At 39.1% G+C, this 15,308-nt stretch overlaps 1 long non-coding RNA gene across 4 annotated transcripts in view; it reads left to right on the top strand.

Moving 5' to 3' along the window:
- The window catches only part of LOC138849971 (uncharacterized), a 204,674-nt gene that overhangs the window by 185,028 nt on the left and 4,338 nt on the right, over positions 1 to 15,308 (top strand). For 2 of the 4 annotated variants that reach the window (XR_011389310.1, XR_011389306.1), the window contains one exon: positions 10,844 to 15,131. This is a non-coding gene — a long non-coding RNA (uncharacterized lncRNA). The remainder of the gene's footprint in view (positions 1 to 10,843; positions 15,132 to 15,308) is intronic. The other 2 variants (XR_011389307.1, XR_011389309.1) reach the window with 2 other exon arrangements.

Genomic DNA, 15,308 nt, shown 5'->3' with positions numbered 1-15,308 from the left:
GGATTGAAAATTTCCATAGCCTAAGTAGCTTGTGTCAAGAGCCTCGGGTGATCACTGACGTCATACATAAGAGTGTTAAATGTTAAATTAACAAAAAGGGTCACTGTGCACTAACTTCCCATGCAGGACCTCTGTCCTCAAGAGTGTATTATAATTATGTCTAAGTGCTTGCAAAAGATGTATCACTCTTGGATGTTTCTTTAAAGTAATTTAAGTTTCTAAAAAAAGGAAAGAAGTGAATTTAATTTCAAGATGCAGTGACTTTGAACAGCCCTTGTCTCAGCTGTTGAGGAATAGTTTTTTGTTTTGTTTTGTTTTTTATTTTTTTTTTCATGCAAATTGTTGAACTTTTTGCTTAGTATTGAATTGGTCTTCTGTGTATAAAGTTAATCAAAAATAGATCTTAGTGGAGAATGGGACTGGGGATGGGAGAGGGAGGAGGAGGAGGAGAAGTGGGAGAATGGATGGGAGGGTAGGTATGGTGGAAAGAATCACTATATTCCTACAGTTGTACTTATGAAATGCATAATCTATATTCCTTAAATCAAAAGTTTCTTTGGGGAAAAATAAACGAAAAATAAGAGGAACTTTAAGTAATATAACAATTTGGGGGATGAATAAAAATAAAATTTAAATTTTGCTCTTTACAATTGAAAACAAAGAGGTTAGGTAGAATCCAGAGTGATTTGAGCTAAGGCATGTATTACCAGAATGAAATGAGGCTCCTTTACTCATTGAATGGAAATCTCAGGATAGTGTCTGGCTAGTTTGGTCACAAAAAGGACAAAAACAGCAGCAACAGCAGCTTTCTCTTTTATTTCTTTTTTTTAAAAAATTATTTGTATGTATCTCATAAATAAAACATTAGGAACATAGTAATTCTTCTCACAACCCCTTCCTCCCCCATCTCCTGTTTGACCTAAGAAAAGGAAACAGAGAGAAGGAAAAAAAAAGAGAAAGAATGGAGTAAAAAACTAAAAGAACTGTTCCTTAACAGTCTAAACAAGGGCTGTTCTTTGTTATTGCTTCTCAAAGGTGTTTTCCCCTTCTTCTTTTCCCTTCCTTCCTCCCCTTCTTTCCTTTTTAAAACTTAATTGTCTTTAAAGAAGAACCCAAGAATGATACATCATTTGTGAGCTCTTAGACATGACTATACCTTATGAGACATAATAATATCCTCCTTTTAATACACTAAAAGGAAATGATTCTTGAGAAGAGTTTTACTATTAAGTCTCATGATACAACTCTTGGTGGACAGAGGTCCTGCATGGGAAATTAGTGCACAGTGACTCTTGTTTATTTAACAAATAACATTCTTATATATTATATCAGTGATCACCCAAGGCTCCTGACATGAGATGCCTTGGCCATGGAAGCCTTTTGGATCCAGTAGCTTGAAAGGCCATAAGCAAAGTACCTCCTTCTCTGTGGCCACTTTTTTCCACTGGGATCTCACCCACAAGGTTCCTTTATGTAGGACATTTTTTCCCCCAGAGTGTCGTGGCTTTCCATGCCTGAAATGCTCCCCCTGAGCTTTCCAGCCAGACTGCAATGCCTTAAGGGCTGATTCTGAAGTATGAGTGCTACTTAAAGCAATTGTCATTCTGTGAGTCTGCTGTATGGACTGCTTCCCATGTTGGAGCTTTCACTCCTTTTTAATTCTGCCTATTCTTGTTTCAAAACACTTAGTCCTTTTAATATGATCACATTAACTATTGATAATATCTATATGGTCACTTTACCAATTGTTCCTATCCATTTGATCTTTGTGACACTTAATCTGCTGTTTTTATCAGCTAGCTTAGGATTTGGAGGTCTTACGGCTAGTTGTTAGGTTGTTCCCTTAGAAGTATGTCTGTATGAATGTTTGTAGGACTATACTGCTTTGTGGTTGCCTACTTCATACATTTCACAGTTACAACTTTATGATCTTGATGATTCCTCCCACTGTGCCCACCCTCCCACCCTCACTCCCACATCTCTTCCTCTTCCCTTTCTTATTCTCTTATTCGTTACTAAGATTTATTTTCAATTAACTTTATACATATATGATTAGCTCCATTTTAAGTATAGCATTCAATGAATTGTAGGAAAAGATAAGGAAAATATTATAAATGAGAAAGATAAAGATAGAGAATAAGAAGGTGTTCCTCAGCAGTAAAGAGGAGGGTTGTTCATAATCATTCCTTCTCAAAGTGTCAATTTCATTTCTTAGTGTTGTCTTTTATTAGTTGTCACATGTCGGGGAGAACATATAGAATTTCTCTCTTTGAGAAATTATTTCACTAAGGATGATGTTTTCTAGTTTCATCTATTTTGTTGTGAGTGACCAGACTTCATTTGTTTTTACTGCTGTGTAGTATTCCATGGTGTACATATCCCATAATTTCTTTATCCAGTCTTCAATTGACAGGCATTTGGGTTGATTCTTTGTAGATGCCCAAGAGTGGGATGGCCGGTTCATATGGAAGGTCTATATTCAGACTTCTGAGGTATTACCACGTTGTCTTCCATAATGGCTTTACCAGCTTACGTTCTCACCAAAAGTGGATTAGGGTACCTTTTTCCTAACATCCTCACCAGCATTTGTTGTTTATTGATTTCTGCATGAAATCCATTCTAACTAGGGTGAGGTGAAACCTCATTGGGTTTTGATTTGCAGTTCTCTAATGGCTAGCGATCATGAGCTTTTTTTCATGTGCCTGTTGGCCATTTGAATTTCCTCTTTGGAAAAATGTCTGTTTAAGTCCTTTGCCCATTTCTTAACTGGATTCTTTGTTTTGTTGCTTTTGAGTTTCTTGATCTCTTTGCATGTTCTGGTTATTAAACCTTTATCAGTTCTATAATTTGCAAATATTTTCTCCCATTCTATTGGTTGTCTCTTCACCCTGCTGATTGTTTATTTTGCAGTGCAGCAGTGTTTCTGTTTGATGTAATCCCATTTGTCGATTTTGGCTTTGATTGCCTATGACTCTGGGGTCTTTTCCAAGAACTCTTTGTCTATGCCAATGTCTTGTAGGGTTCCCCCGAGGTTGTCAAATAATTTGATTGTGTCAGATAATAGATTTAAGTCTGGTCTATTTTGAGTAGATTCTGGTGAAAGGTGCCAGGTAAAGGTATTGCTTCATGCTTCTGATTGTGGCAATCCAGTTTTTCCAGCACCATTTGTTGAAGAGACTGTCTTTGCTCCAGGGGTTGATTTTAGCTCTTTGTGAAAGATAAGTTGGCTATAGTTGCTTGGATTGATTTTGGATGTTTCTGTTCGGTTCCATTGGTCTTTCTATATGTTTTTATACCAGTACCATGCTGTTTTGATTATAACTGCCCTGTAGTATATCTTGAAATCTGGTATTGTAATGCCTCTGGCTTTGTTTTTGTTGTATAAGATTGCTTTAGCTATTTGGTGTCTCCTTGTTTCCACATTAATTTGAACGTCATTTTTTCTATATGTGAGAAGAATGTCTTTGATATTTTGATTGGTATTTCATTGAATATTTAAATTGCTTTCAGTAGTATGGACATTTTGATGATATTGATTCTTCCAATCCACAAACATGGAAGATCTTTACATTTTTTATATCTTCCTCTCTTTCTTTAGTGTTTTTTAATTTTCATCATAGAGATCTTTGACATATTTGGTTAAATTTATTCCAAGGTAATTGATTTTTTGGTAGCTATTGTGAATGGGATTCATCTTAGAAGCTTTTTCTCAGGCCGGCGCCATGGCTCACTAGGCTAATCCTCTGCCTTGCGGTGCCGGCACACTAGGTTCTAGTCCTGGTCGGGGCGCCAGATTCTGTCCCGGTTGCCCCTCTTCCAGGCCAGCTCTCTGCTGTGGCCAGGGAGTGCAGTGGAGGATGGCCCAAGTGCTTGGGCCCTGCACCCCATGGGAGACCAGGAGAAGTACCTGGCTCCTGCCATCGGATCAGCGCGGTGTGCCTGCTGCAGGGCGCCGGCCACGGCGGCCATTGGAGGGTGAACCAACGGCAAAGGAAGACCTTTCTCTCTGTCTCTCTCACTGTCCACTCTGCCTGTCAAAAAATAAAAAATAAATAAATAAAAATAAAGAAGCTCTTTCTCAGCTGTGGCATTGTCTGCCTATACAAAGGCTGTTGATTTTTGTGTATTGATTTTTTATCCTGCTATCTTTCCAAACTCTTCTATGAGTTCCAGTAGTCTCTTAGTGGAGTCTTTTGGATCCCCTACTTATAGGATCATATCTTCTGCAAATACAAATAGTTTGTCTTCCTCCTTCCTGATTTGCACCTCTTCTAATTCTTTTTCTTGTATAATGGCTCTGGCTAGAATTTCCAGGACTATATTGAAAAGCATTGGTGATCATGGGCATCCTTGTCTGGTTCCGGGTCTCAGTGGCAATGCTTCCAACTTTTCCCTGTTAAATAGGACTCTGGCCATGGGTTTGTCTTAAATTGCCTTGTTTGTGTTGAGAAATGTTCCTTCTATTCCCAATTTGCTTAAAGCTTTCATCATGAAAGGGTATTGTATTTTGTCAAATGCTTTCTCTATGTCTAATGAGATAATCATATGGTTTTTGTTCTTTAATCTGTTAATGTGATGTATCACATTGATTGATTTATGAATATTGAACCATCCCTGAATATGAAGAATAAATCCCACTTGGTCTGGGTGGGTGATCTTTCTGATGTGTTGTTGGATTCAATTGGTTAGTCTCTTCTTGAGGCTTTTTGCATCTATGTTCATCAGAGAGATTGGTCTTAGTTTTCTTTCTCTGTTGTATCTTTTTCAGGTTTAGGAATTAAGGTGATGCTAGCTGCATATAAATAATTTGGGTGGATTCCTTCTTTTTTATTGTATTGAACAGCTTGAGGAAAATTGGCATTAGTTCTTTAAATTTTTGGTAGAATTCAGTGGTGAAGCCATCCAGTCCTGGGCTTTTCTTTGTTGTGAGTGTCTTTAGTAATAATTTGAGTTCTGTCTTGGTTATTATTCTGTTTAGGTTTACTAGTCTTTTTGACTCAATTTGGGTAGGTCATATGTGCCCAGGAGTCTATCCATTTCTTCTGGATTTCCAATTTTGTAGGTGTACAGCTCTTTGTGGTAATTTCTGATGATTCTTTTTTTATTTTTTGTGGCATGTTGTTACAGTTCCACTTTCAACTCTAAATTTAACAATTTGGGTCTTCTCTCACTTTTTTTGGTTAGTTGGGCCAATGGTGTGTCACTTCTATTTATTTTTTCAAAAAACCAGCTTTTCATTTTGCTTATCTTTTTTTTATTGTTTTACTGGTTTCAATTTTGTCAATTTCTTCTCTAATTTAAATTATTTATTTTCTCCTACTAGTTTTGGGTTTGGTTTGCTGTTGTTTTTCTAAATCCTCGAGATGCAATGATAGCTCATTTATTTGGAGCCTTTCCAGTTTGTTGATGTAGGCACCAGTTGCTATAAATTTTCCTCTTAATACTGCTTTTGCTATGTCCCATGAGTTTTGATATGTTGTGTTGTCTTCTTCATTTGTTTCCAGAAATTTTTTGATTTCTCTTTTGATTTCTTTTTGGTGACCCATGTTCATTCAGGAGCATGTTGTTCAGTCTCCCTGTGTTTACATATGTTTTAGAGATTCTTAGGTGCTTTATTTCCAGCTTTATTCCATTGTGGTTAGAGAAAATGCATGATATGATTTTGACTTTTTTGTAAGACTTGCTTTGTGGCCTAGCATGTGGACTATCCTAGAGAAAGTTCCATGTACTGGTGAGAAAAATATGTGTTCTTTGGCTCTAGGGTCGAAAGCTCTGTAGATATCTGTTAGGTCCATTTAGCCTATAGTGTCTGTTGTTTCCCTGCTGATTTTCTGTCTGGTTGATCTATTCATTGCTGAAAGTGGGGTATTGAAGACCTCCATTACCACTGTATTGAAGTCTATGTCTCCCTTTAAATCTATTGACATTTCTTTTAAGTAGCCAGATGCCCTGTAATTAGGTGTATATACATTTATAATAGTCACCTCTTCCTGTTGAATTGATCCCTTACTTATTATATAGTGCCCTTTGTCTTTTTAAATAGTTTTTGTGTTAAAGTCTATTTTTCTGATATTAGGATGGCTACTCCAGCTCTTTTTTGGTTTCTGTTAGCATGAATTATCTTTTTCCATCCTTTCATTTTCAGTCTGCATGCATCTTTGTTGATGAGATGTGTTTCTTTCTTTTTTAAAGATTATTTATTTATTTGAAAGGCAGAGTTACAGAGAGGTAGAGGCAGAGGCGAGGGGAGAGAGAGAAAGAGAGAGAGAGGTCTTCCATCTGCTGGTTCACTTCCCAGATGGCTGCAAACGCTGAAGCTGTGCCAGGCTGAAGCCAGGAGCCAGGAGCCAGGAGCTTCTTTCAGGTCTTCCACACAGGTGCAGAGGCCCAAGGCCTTGGGCTATCTTATACTGCTTTCCAAGGCCATAGCAGAGATCTGGATCGGAAGTGGAGCAGCTGAGTCTTGAACCGGCGCCCATACTGGATGCCAGCACTGCAGGTGGTGGCCCTGCTGGCTGTGTCACAGTGCTTGCCCTGAGATGTGTTTCTGGTAGGCAGCAAATTGATGGGTTTTGTTTTTTAATCCATTCAGCCAGTCTGTTTCTTTTAACTGGAGAGTTGAGACCATTTATATTCAGGTGACTATTGTTAAGTAATGACTTTGCCCTGCCATATTTCTGTTAATAGTCCTATTTTTACTTTGGGTTACCTTTGTATTTTACTGGGCAATTTTCTGCCTTCACCTTCTTTCATAGTGATGATCATGTTTCAGTGTTTCTGTGTGTAGCACATCCTTTAGCATCTTTGGTAGGACTGGGCAGGTGGTTAAAAATTCTTTTAATTTGTTTTCTATGGAATGTCTTCATTTCACCTTCATTCATAAATGAGAGCTTTGCAGCTTACAGTATTCTGCGTTAACATTTTTTTCTTTAAAGACTTGGAATATATCTCGCCATTCTCTCCTAACCTTTAGGGTTTCTGATGAGAAGTATGCTGTGAGTCTAATTGGAAATCCTCTGAATGTGATCTGGCATTTCTGTCATGCACATTTTAGAATCTTTATTTTTTACTGTGGAGAGTTTGACTACAATGTGTCATGGTGAAGATCTTTTCTGGTCATGTCTATTAGAAGTTCTATGTGCTTCCTGTACTTGGATGTTTCTTTCTCCAAATTGGGGAATTTTTCTGTTATTATTTCATTAAGAAGGCCTTCTAATTCTTTCTTTGTTTCCATGCCTTCAGGAACTCCCAGCACCCATATGTTGGGTCACATGATAGTATCTTGTAGATCCCCAACAGTGCTTTTTAGTTTTCTAGCTGCTTCTTCTTCTTTTTTTTTTTTGGGGGGGGGGGTCTGACTGAAAAATTTCCAGAAATTTGTCTTCTAGTTCTGATATTCTTTCTTCTGTCTCATCTACTCTTGTTGCTGACTTTCCACTGCATTTGTATTTGATCTATAATGTTTTTCATTTCTAGTATTTCACTCTAATTTCTCTTTAATATCTCAATTTCATGGAAAAATTTCATTTAGTTTGTGAATTTGCTTTTGATTACTTCTAAGTATTCTGATGATTAATTTTCTGAATTTATAGCATATATTCAATTTCTTCATCTTCTCCTTGTACTATTGAATTGTTGTAGGGTTCCTTTGGGGGTTCAAAGTGTCTTCCTTATTCTTATTTAAATTTTTTCCTTTGTTTTTCCACATTTGTGTGGCTTAGTAGGTTGCCTATACTTTCACTGGGTACCAGGATGCCTGTGGAGGGTGTGGCCTAGTTGCTGTGTTCCCCATTCCAGGGTGGAACAAGTATCCAAAGTAAGGCCCCTGTGGGGCTTTGTAGCTCTCCTCTGTATGTCTGCAGAGGAGGGTGCTCACATTTGTTGGTGTGACCGTCCCTTCTCCTCACAGCTGTGGGACACCCTCGTTTAAGTTCCTGGTATTTTCAGCACTAGTTTGGACTCCTTAATAAACTGCACCTTTTGTTCTATGGCGATTTTCCTGTGAGCACCATTCCCTCTGTTGTGAGCTGCTATAGGTCTGTGGGTCAGGGGTGTATGCATGGAACCCCCGCCTATTGGAATCACTTCTCAATGGTGGTGGATGGGCACGAGCTTTTGATAGGAGTGGCTGGGACCAGAACTGTGGCATAGTGGGTAAAGCCGCCGCCTGCAGTGCTGGCATGCCATATGGGCACTGGTTGAGTCCTGGCTGCTCCACTTCTGATCCAGCTCTCTGCTATGGCCTGGGAAAGCAGTGGAAGATGTCCCAAGTCCTTGGGCCCCTGCACCCGTATGAGAGAACCAGAAGTTCTTGGCTCCTGGCTTCAGATCGGTGCAGCTCCAGTTGTTGTGGCCAACTGGGGAGTGAACCAGCAGATGGAAAATCTCTCTCTCTCTCTCAGCCTCTTCTTCTCTCTCTGTGTAACTCCGACTTTCAAATAAATAAATAAACCTTAAAAAAAAAGATAGAAGTGGCTTCCCCTTGTTGCATGGCTTGCATGTTGAGGGAAGGTATTCTGAATTATTGTGTTCCTTGCTGTTTGCGTGGAGGGTGAAGCGACCTCTGCTATTGTTGGGTGCGTGCATGGGATGCAGGGGCAGCTGCCACCTGCTTGGTCCAAAATTAGAGGAAAACAAAGAAAAAAAATTACAAAAAACACCAGAGGAGCAGAATGGCTTCTTCCGGCGGCTGCTGGTCCCTGCAGGGTTGGGGGAGGGAGAGGGAGGTGATTATCTGTGCATTTATTCTTTTTCCACGTGTAACTTCAGAAGCAGGTCACCAAGCACTCCTTCCTGCTATCTGCAGCTCCTGGAATCCACAAGTTCCCCTCCCCTCTCACCTGGCCTGCTGGGGCCTACATTCTCCTCTCCAGGTGGGAGCCTTTGTCATTTTCTCTCTCTCTCTCTCTCTCTCTTTTTTTTTTTTCTTTTCTTTTTCAGTCTCTGCCACTCTTGCTGGGTTTCCACTGCAAATTCCGGATGGCTTTATCTCAAGTGTGTAGTTTCAATCCTTTTTAAACATTAATTTTGACCCATGTGATTCAGACTGTCCTGTTGCTATTCCACCATGTTGGAAACCTCCTCAGCTTTTTCTTACATGCTTACGGCTCAACAACATCAGAGCATGTTTCATCTTTCAGACAGGGTTCAACACTGACCCAGAGATTAAGAGACTTGCCTCAAATCTCATCACTGAGCCAAAATATGAAATAAGTTCTACCTGGCTTCAGACCCTGTGTTCTTTTCTTGGCACCCTCTGGCAATGTTAAATGGAGGAATAACTGTGCCTTGTATCAAGAAGGCAGAGACAGAAAAGGAAGCTTACTCTAAGATATGGCACTTTTTTCTTTTGTTTTTACTTTTTGTGTAGCATTCATAAGGGCCCTCAGCATGAATTGTGATTAATAACTTAGTCATCACTAAGGTTTTCAGCAAGAGGGTAGAAGAGCAGTGCCCAACCTTAGTAGAAGGAGAAGCCAAGTTTTGCAAACATAGCTTGTTTCAGACATTCAAAAATCGTATTTGCACTAAAACGAAAGATATTGAAAGGCGTTGAAAAGATAATTCTTAATGGAAACATAGTGATTATCTCACAAACATAAAGGCACCAGTGATTTTAGTCTCCACCCTGCCTCCCATGGCCCTGCGATTACAGGCGTTCTGATTACATTTAGTGCTATCATTGCTTTCAATGATTAAGCTTTGGCTAATACCTTAAAAGGGGCCATAGCTATCAGCTCATACTTAAAACAGTGTTACATATGGTCTTAAAATTTGAGTTTTCATGTTACCCTGAGGATGGAGACTCAACAGTGCATCATGTTAGAATGGAAAATATTTCTGGAGTTTCCCACCCTTGAGTAGCTGCCTGCAGTCTCTAAAATGTACTCTGACTGCCCTCTGCTGGTTGGATGTAAGAACAGCTAAAACAACAGCTCTGAACATTTGCTTCAGCATTGCATGCTCCTCCGCTAATATAAATCTAATAAAAATGGAAATTACAAAGTGATCGAATTACAAAGTGATCAGCTAGACAGAAAAAGGATTTTCGTGTGAGGTTTTGCAGTGCAAATATTAAAACTGACTACATAGACTCCATAAAAAAGCATCCCAATGCTTGATTGCAATCTTGCTTTGGGATAATTTTTTCAGTTGGGCTGAATAATAATAATTCACCACTGCTATTTATGGTATTCATGGTCCCCACAAAATGTAGGATAACACACAGTGGGAGCTGAGGGAACCAATGTTATGTTTGTTTTTATTCATCTCTGTACTTCATAGCCTGGTGCCCTTTTGTCACATTTTCAATGGCCGATGAAAAGACTGATACCAGAGTGAGGTGCAGAAGCAGAGGCAGCTGGAGAGCCATAGAAATTCTCTGTTTTTCACTATGAGACACTCCGGCATTCATTGAACAAATTCATGGCTGTGATAGAATCTAAGAAGTATAGATTCATTCAACCCCTTGCTTCTGGTTCAGAATGTGGCCCTTAGAAATGCTCTGGATACCCACACTCCCTGGTTTCCTAGACCAGATGGCTTGGGTTTGAAAAGTGGCTGCACTCTCTGCTGCATTCCATTGCACAAGTCCTCTCGTCTTCCATATCCGTAAAATGATGATAATGAAAGAATGTCTTGAGTTATCATATAATAAATGCCCACTAAATTTTAGTTGCTGATGTTATTCTACAGTAAAAGTGGGGAAGATCAGTAACTTGTTAAAAAGTCTTGTCAACCAGAAAAAATCCTAAAATTCTTTCTTGGTAGCTACTTCTTATGTTTAGACATTCGAATTACTCTGATTTCAAGATACTCTATAGACATCTGTTGCTCTCCCCAGATCTGCTTTATAAACCATCTTTCCTGATTCCCACAAAACACAAAAGGAGATTTGTGCTGCTGCTGCTGCTGCTGCTGTCTCTGCTGTTTTCAAGGAACTTCTTCATTAAAAATGTCTTCAGGTCAAGTATCCAATGGTCAGCCTGAAATGTCAAGAGTAATTTGAATCTCATAGGTTAATAGGAAATTTTGTGAAAGGCATTTCCTACCTTCTAGCTTTGATGGAATAGAAAACCTCACCAAATAGACTAAAGGAAAAACACATACTCAAATGGCCAGGCTATGATAAATACTCTCAAATGCCTCACCACCATGAAGGCACAGTAAGTCAGCTCCTGTGTTTGTTTGCCATTGCTCTAGCACTATTTCAGTAGTTCTGACTAGAGAAGATGGGGTACATAGTTGTACTGCATAACAGATATCCACCTTTGTTAATCTGTTAGCAAAAATTAAAAACGGTGGAGGGGCTTCTAGCCATTCTTCATTTCAGAAATAGACAGTTGTGAGCTAGCATGTTGCCATGTTAGAATACCAGATTACAGAACACAGGGAAGTTACTGGGGGCTGCTGAGAGTATATTAGTAGGAAGAGAAAGGAAAGCAGACTTAAAAGTAGGACTTGCTACCCTGAGTACTTGCAGGTAAACTGCTGTGTGCTCCTGACAGGAAACACAACATGAATTGACCAAGGCAGGGGAATAGACTCTTCCATGGGAAATGCAAAAACTCCAATATTCATAGTCCTTGACTCGGGGAAAATAACCACATCTATAGGCAAAGAAAGAGAAATTTTGAGAGGATAGTTAGGAACGTGCAGTTTTGTTTGGGGAGTCCTTGAGCCTCTTCAGAAAAAGTCCAAACTCTTTATCATGACATGAAAGCATCACGGGTCCCTTCTAACAACCACAGCATTGTCTCACTCCACTCTGAGCTGCCCCAAACCACTTTGATTACTGAGCAAATCCTCTCTCTCTCTCTCTCTCTCTCTCTCTGTCTCTTCTCTCTCTGTCTCTCTGATGTCCTTTATGAGTGGGCCCTTCTGTGTGAAATGACCTTCTCCGTATTTTCTTGACTGACTCTAATTCACTCTTTAGATCTCATAGATTTCACTTCCATCAAGAAACATTCTGGGACCGGCGCCGTGGCTCACTAGGTTAACCCCCCGCCTGTGGCGCAGGAACCCTGGGTTCTAATCCCAGTCAGGAGTCTGTCCCGGTTGCTCCTCTTCCAGTCCAGCTCTCTGCTGTGGCCCGGGAATGCAGTGGAGGATGGCCCAAGTGCTTGGGCCCTGCACCTGCATGGGAGACCAGGAGAAAGCACCTGGCTCCTGGCTTCAGATTGGCGCAGTGTGCCGTAGTGGCCATTTTGGGGGGGATGAATCAATGGAAGGAAGACCTTTCTCTCTCTCTCTCACTGTCTAACTCTGCCTGTCAAAAAAAAAAAAAAAAAAAAAAAAAAAAGAAGCATTCTGGTCAAGACTGAAGTTGCCATTTTTGGTGCCTCTTCCTTTCAAGACCAAATAGCTAGCACTTCCCTAGCTTCCACTGTATCCTGTACTTTTCTAAAATTGACTTCCTCTTTATTAATTGTATGTTTTCTTGTCTCTGTCTCTAGAGACAGGTGCTGCATCTTAGTCTCCATTATAGTCCAGTCTCATACAGTGCCTGACCTAAGTAGATTCTGAACTAATATTTTGCATAACTTAAAGGACCTCTTTCCATTCACTCAGAATCACACAGAACTTACATTTGAGAACTTCTCTGAGTGCAGCTTTCACTTCAGTGTTAGGGTCACCCAGTGGGCATTGCCTTAAGAAAATGATGAAACTCTAAAAGTCCGCCAGTCAACTACCAACCGAGAACACCATCAATGTATAATTTCTTGTTATTTGTATTTATCAGCCTAAAGAAAGCTGATACTTATATTACAAAAACATTTTTGTCAAATCTATGATAGCTGTATTGAAAATAGTAGACAATATGAGGAGCCTTGAACCACACAGTTCTTGAAACTTCTTAGGGATTTTTTTACATTCATTGTTCCATTAGATTCCCAAAATAGTCACTTCCAAGGGGGATTGCATTTTCAAGTCTTATACTTTTTTTAATAATACACATTTTCCATGAACTTTTTGAATAACTCTTCCATGCATGGATTTCAAAATTTTTCTTACAAAAATTACCTTGTCCTTTCATTCCCTTTTCCATGGAATTGGAATGAAAGTGCCCTCATGTGTGGCTCCTTCCCTCTGTCTCAGGATCCTGCTCATTGTCTGTTGTCTTCCAGTTTGGCTTTCCCTTCCCACTCTTTACCTAGCTGTGCTTTTTGCTTTACTGCTCATGAGTATTTAACATTTCAGTGTAACTTGCATTTACTTATCACCTCTCTCTTTACAACAAAATTGAAGCCCTGTAAAATAAAGAGATCATTTAGTCTATTGTTTGTCTCCTTACTCTTTAGGATATAAAACATAAGCATTCAGTTAATCTTTGTTGGATCAGTAGATGAATGCAAGGCTCTTAAATCACATTTTCCTACTTTTTCCTTTATTCACAAGTGAGAAAAAAATACAGTGGAAAATAAACCATTAAGCTATGCAATTTTTAAAACATGAGCAAATACAATCAATACACTACCAATTTACATGTGCTCTCCAAAATTATCGAACAAAAAATATTTCAACATCTTAAATGCCCATGTCTGATTTACCTGAAATGACCTCTAGATTCCAAAGTAGAAGAGGTAAAAGAAGAGGCCAAAGAAGAATTTTATAATTGATCAGTATAGAGTGCTCACTATTCATACATAAAATGATTAAATACCATAAGTAAATACAGGACTTAATGATTCCAGATAATATGTGCTTCCCCGAAAGAAGGTCATTTGAATTGTAGAGAATCTCTTACATTATTCCTCTTGGCAAGTCATCTGGATTCCTTTTCTATATTTGGAAGCAAAATCTATGCACATCTCTTTGGACTAAAAAATATTAGTTATTACAATATTAGCAAATTTCACAATAGTACTGTTGAGGGAAATAGTGCTCCTAACAAATAGCAAATTTGTTATATTTTGTAACAATAATCCATAGATCTGATAAAAAGCAAACACATTATTGAGTAAACACAATCACCTTCACACAGTGGGATGTCAGAGTAGAGGTGGACACTGTCATGAGGACAGAGGGAACAACACATGAGATTACTAGCGAACAGCCAAAGCTGGTGATTTGTTTCACTGACGCTCTGTAGAACAATAGAGAGAAACTGAGGGTCGTTAACAGTGAAAACTAAATGTTACAGACATGGTTTATTAACAGGATCCTCTCTTTGGCAGCAGAAGAGAAACACCGCTAAAGAGCACACATAGGGGCTGACAGGTTCATTGAACTCTAAGTCCAGTACACTGCTAGACAAATTTATAATGCTAAATTCAACACCCTGGTGTGGAAAATCTGGGACCCCGAAACATGAAGGAGGGACATTTAAATGAACACCCGGGTGAATTATGAATACATGATTCTCTGTTTACCTTTAAAAATGTTTTGAGGAACTGCCAAACTATTTTCCTAAAGCAAGTGCTTTCTCATCAGCAATAAGAAGATTCCCACTTATTTTCCTTAAAAGTAAGTTACAACCAGCCAGGCCACTCTAGTAGGTGTAAAGTGATATCTCATTGTGGTTTTGATTTGTACTTCTTGGATGACTAATGATATATAGTATCGCTATTCATCTGCTTGTTGGCCATTTATATATCTTCTTTGCCGATATATGGCTATTCAAACCAACTGCCAATTTTTTAAATTGGGCTGCTTGACTTTTTATTGAAATGCAAACACTCTTTATGTAATTCTGGACACTAGACCCTCATCAAACACATGATTTGCAAGGGTTTCTTTTTCCCATTCAGTAAGTTATTTTTCTCTTTATGATGTCCTTTGATGCACAAGTTTTTAATTTTTATGAAGCCTAATTTCTCCATTTCATCTTTTGTTGCTTATGCTTTTAGTGAGAATGCTTTTAGTTTCATATCTGTGAATCCGTGGTCGAATCCAGGGTCATGAGAATTTATTACTTTTCTTTTTTCATGAAAGGAAAGTGTCCTGAGATAAGAATATATACACTCAAGTACACTGGGCTTACAGAGTGTTTGACTTACAACCATGGAATCAAACTGAATGTGAGAGATCCCCATGACTGTGGTCACTGATCAGATCATATAACGTGCCATCCAGAAGCAGCTGGCCTGAAGGAGTTTTGACATGGCACCAACTGAACCATCAACACAGAGGCAAGACTCTGTAAAAGTGGGGTGCCACCTTTCTGGGTATCATATTGACATTGGATATGAGACTTCTATAGGGCATTGTGACTCCAAAACTAAGGACACATGAGGCTAGGGAAAATGATCAAAGCAGTATTAGCACCAGTTACCTTCAGTCCCAATGACTCACTATAAACTTGGTGA

The sequence above is a fragment of the Oryctolagus cuniculus genome, chromosome 6, assembly GCF_964237555.1.
Source record: "Oryctolagus cuniculus chromosome 6, mOryCun1.1, whole genome shotgun sequence".
NCBI lineage: Eukaryota > Metazoa > Chordata > Mammalia > Lagomorpha > Leporidae > Oryctolagus > Oryctolagus cuniculus.
This window is presented reverse-complemented; position numbering and strand designations above follow the sequence as displayed.